The sequence below is a fragment of the Triticum aestivum genome, chromosome 1B (genome assembly GCF_018294505.1).
Source record: "Triticum aestivum cultivar Chinese Spring chromosome 1B, IWGSC CS RefSeq v2.1, whole genome shotgun sequence".
NCBI lineage: Eukaryota > Viridiplantae > Streptophyta > Magnoliopsida > Poales > Poaceae > Triticum > Triticum aestivum.
This window is the reverse complement of record NC_057795.1, coordinates 131,791,088-131,795,690: the sequence shown is the minus strand read 5'-3', so window position 1 is coordinate 131,795,690 and position 4,603 is coordinate 131,791,088. Positions and strand designations below refer to the sequence as shown.

The 4,603-nt window shown below is 46.6% G+C and overlaps 1 long non-coding RNA gene across 1 annotated transcript; it reads right to left on the bottom strand.

Annotated features, from left to right (window-relative positions):
- Positions 1-1,058: 1,058 nt before the first annotated feature.
- LOC123111943 (uncharacterized) lies at positions 1,059-3,261 on the bottom strand. Its single transcript, XR_006454924.1, has 2 exons — positions 2,524-3,261; positions 1,059-1,685 (listed from the first exon to the last, which is right to left on the bottom strand). It is a non-coding gene; the product is annotated as an uncharacterized lncRNA (long non-coding RNA).
- Between the last annotated feature and the right edge of the window lie 1,342 nt (positions 3,262-4,603).

The window sequence follows — 4,603 nt, the reverse complement described above, 5'->3', positions numbered from 1 at the left end:
GACGAATGTCAGCGAGCGTTTTTTCGCGTTTTCTTCTAATCCGCTCGTCGGAATGAAGCAAATGATATAGCGTTGGAAAGGTATCACCGAGGCGCATCTTTATCGTATTTATTATTTTCTCTAATTCGTTACGGTTTAAGAGCAGTTTCAAATTTACTCAATCGCGGAATTGTGTTATTCATTTTTTTTGAATTTTTCAGTATTGTTTTCACTCTAGTTTTTTAACGGTTTGTCAAAACGAGGCGTGTGATACGCCATTGGAAAGATACGGACGAGGCGCAACTTTCATATGTTGAAATATTTTTAAGATTCCTTACGGTTTTAAGTTAATTTTGAAAATCGTACGGCGGATGACGAGTGGCAGCGGCCGTTTTTTGTGAGATTTTTACAAACCGCTAGGCGGAATGATTCAAATGATACGCTGTTGGAAAGATATCGACGAGGCACAACTTTTTCATGTAGAACACTTTCTCTAATTCTTTACGGTTTAAGAGAAATTTCGAATTTACCGAAATGCGGACACTCTGTTTTTTCGCAACCCAAAATCGTTATATGTACTGCATCAGACAAAAAAACACACTGCTTTCTGACCAAAAACCGCACTGCATCAGACCGACAAGTGCACTGCATGATCTCTTTTTTGTGGGACGTAAATTTTCCCAAACAAGGTAGCGAATCACACTTCTTTAGACTAAACCCGCACTTCATCAGACGGACAAGTACACTGCATGATTTCCTTTTTGTGGGACATAATGTTTGTTTTTGTGGGACATAATGTTTCACAAACGAGGTGGAGTGCACTTCATGTCGAGCGTTGATGAACCGCAATATTATGAAAGTGAACCTCAAGACTAACGTAAACGGGCCACGACACTACTGAAAGTGAATTGCATGAGTTTTTTCCAAACTCAATATTTTTTTCGTGCGTAGACCGAGCGAGTGGACCGCAGGAAATGAGCAAGTAAACCACATGTAATGAGAAGTGAGCTGCTTTCCGAAGTGTTTTTTTTCGATTACCAAGTGAACCACAAAGGAGTTTTAGTTTTATAACTGCATGGTGAGCTTAAAAGCATACATATTCATTCATTATTCTTTACACAGCCACACAGCCGTCGAGTACACAGCAGAATCAAAGTTATAGTACCCAACAGAACTGCACTAGGGAAAGACTTGCTTATAAAAAGTGACCGTCCATTCTTACTACCCTTTTCTCTCTGTGTTTCCCATAAACAACAAATCAGACTTCAAAATGAACATCGATGTTCTCTTCTCTATCTTACCGAGTGCACTACAAACGATTTCCTAAAGAAAAAAAGAGTGAGCTACAAAACAAAAAAAGAGTGAGCTGCAAAACAAAAAGTGAGCTGCTGCAAAACAAAACAAAACAAAACCGCAGGGACGAGGCGAGTGGACTGCATCAATTTTTCTTCCACACAACCACAAAGTGAGCTGCATAGAAGATTCAACCTTTTCCAATTATAGTCTTCCAATTTTTTTTACACTTGGCAATAGAGGGAACTGCTGTGAGAGAGAAGATCACTGCAGCAACGAAACAAGTGAGCTGCACTAACAAACACATAAAAATTATAATGATAGGGGACATCCACAATTTTTTTCTGCTGGCGCACTGCATGTCCAATCCGCATAGTACTGCACCTGTATGCCCGTGGGACTGCAACCAAAACCTGGAAAAATGCAAGAATGTCAACCGTGAGCAAAAAGAAGATATAATGAACTAGTACAAAAAAGATACAGTGAAGTGCATGGCACAAGTTCGTCGAGCGGTGGGAGCTCATGACGGATCTGGCCGCGGGGAATAACAGGAGGTCGAGGGCCGAGCTAGAGAGGAGGAAGGAGCTCGCGCCGTTTATCGCATGGGAGATGTTGCGGGCGCCGCCGCTGTACGCCGAGGAGAGCAACAACGTGGCCTGCCGTGACGGCCGCGAACTGCAGGCTGAGCCACGGTGAGCAACACAGTGGGCCGCAATTAGCTGCACGCCACGTTGTCGGCGTCATCATCCTGGGGCCATTGTCGTCGCCCCACACGGAGCCGGCGGTGAAGCCCGTTGACCCGTGGCGTTGCCTTTTCTATGGATGCGGGAGCGATGCCTCCGCCGAATCTCATCCACAACGGGCAAATCTCGTCCCCGGCGACCGAATCCTATCTCATGCGGCCACTAAAGTAGAGGGAAGGTGTGGACTCGGGAGGTAGCTGACGGGATCCGGTGCCCGGCGGGGCTCCGAAGGCTAGTGGGCTCACCCGGGAGGGGGTGAGGGGAGGAGAGGGCATGCGGCCATGGTGGCGTGGATCTGGGTGGCTGTGGGGTACTGGGTGGTTGACGATGAGGATCCTGTCTTCTTCCTGCAGTTGCCTCACCTGGGATGCCGGCTGCCGGAATTGGCCACCTGCCAGTCCCGGAGCAGCCTTTATCGTGGTCATCCTGCCAGCGCTGCTGGTCTCTCTCCAATCGGAAGTAGGTGTAGGGAAGATGCACAAAGCATGTGATGGGGGAGAAGGCGTACCGAACTGCACTGCTCCCCTCTAGCGGACGGAGTAGGGCGACGTCCTGCTCGCCAACGGGCGCCACATCAACCTCCTGTGGCTGCCTCGCCCGCCACCGCACAGGTTGGCTGCTCGATGGGATCTGGCGGTGTGGGGGCCGTGGCAGCCAGTAGGCGCGGGATTCGGCGGCCCATGGATCCGCGGAGGTGGTTTGCTCGAGAGGGAGGCGAAGGGGAAGTGGGCAGGGGGGGTGGGGGCAGCCAGCCGGATCCGACTAGGGTGGTGCGGGGGAGGCAGCCCATCCACTCGCCGGCGCTGGATTCGGCAGCCGATGGATCCGGCCGAGAGGGCTTCGTGGTGGTCCGGGGCCGGCAAGGAAGGAAACAGTGAGAGCTTGGCGAAGAGAGGAGCCATGGCCGGGCATCCAGGAGCTAGAAGGGGCGGCTCACGGTAAGGAAGGCAGTGCGTTGAGAGAGCACCGTGGTCGCCGGAGGAGCGCCAAAGTCGGAGGTGACCGGATCCACTCCCGGGCGCGGCGGACAGGGCGCTGGGTGCCGGAGTGGAGCAGAGATGCCGGCGGCGTTGGTAGGATCCAGGGGCGGCGTGGTCCAGAAGGTGGACGGAGGTCGGGGCGAGGCGGCGAGGCGGCAACGGCGCGGCAGAAGGTGGATGGGAGCGGGGCGGTGGTGGCGCGGCAGAAGGTGGACGGGAGGTGGGGCATTTGGATCGGGGGAGGGAGTGGGGCGTTGTGCGGGAGGTGGGGGTGGGTGGGGGGTTGCGGTTTGCTTTGTCGGGCTGGGTAGTTCAGTTCACGGGCGTGGGACAGTGCCAAGGTGTTAGCAGAATAAGCTAGTGTTAGCACAAAAAGGGTCTTAAGGGTGTTATTAGAACAGACCCACCATATGTATATATATATATATATAGTAATGATATTCATCACCCAGGATGCAGAATAAGTTATTCTTCAATGAAGGTTACGATAATCATAAATAACTTACATGTGTAATACAAATAGTTACATTCGTATTGATTCACTAGTAAAATTTGGCATAAGAAAACAAAAACATTGGTCATAAGACCAGAAAATTTGCATTTTATATTTATTTAACACTAAGCTTTTACGTTTGTAATCTACCTATCATATTATTAAAACAATAGAAAACGAACGACTCAGATGTAACAATAGATAAAGAGTTAAAAAAGGATAGAAAACGAACTACTCAGATGTAACAATACATAAAGAGTTAAAAAGAATGGTTGTGATTTGCAAAAAAAATTACGTAAGTATGTCTCCTTATCACATATGTTTCGAGTCAGCCTAGAAAAGGGACTGAGTCAGAGTAAAAAAAGCAATCACTAGGTTCAAATAATGGACAACGCTAACGCCCACACGTGTGGTGGGAGCCAAATTCGTCCACATGCACTATAACATACAGACTACGCCATGTCACCGCATGCATGCATGTGATTTTTTTTTGGATTTTCAGTTTTTAAAATGTTTTATCTCTTAAATAAAAAATCCGATTGAAGATCCATTTTCACCATTAAATCCCTCGCGACGAGATCTTCAAAACTAAATCTCATATCAATATATTTCGACGATTTTTATTTGGTTAAAAGTTGCCATGTCTATTGCACATGAATTGCCATGATGTTTACAGTAAATTTGCCAGGTTATGTTTCAACTATTTCTTCTATATTAAAAAGTAAATTTTGACATATTATGAAATGGAGAATTAAGAAACTAGACTTGTCATGCACCATAAACTAAAATTGCCATGATACATGCACTTAAAATTGACATGGTGCATGCAAAAAAATATTTTCATAGTCAAAGTACTGGGATTGCCATCATCAAAACCTAAATTTGCCATGATCTACAAACTAAAATTGCCACAGGGCAACTTTAGTTTGAGCACCATGGCAACTACAGTGTAAACATTGTGGCAACTTTTGGGAAAAAAATAATTCGTCGAAACATATCAACATGGAGTCTATTTTGAAGATCTCGTCGAGACGGATTTAATGATGAAAACAGATTTTTAATTCGCTTTTTTAATTAGGAGATAAAACATTTTGATGCCAAAAATCAAAAAGATT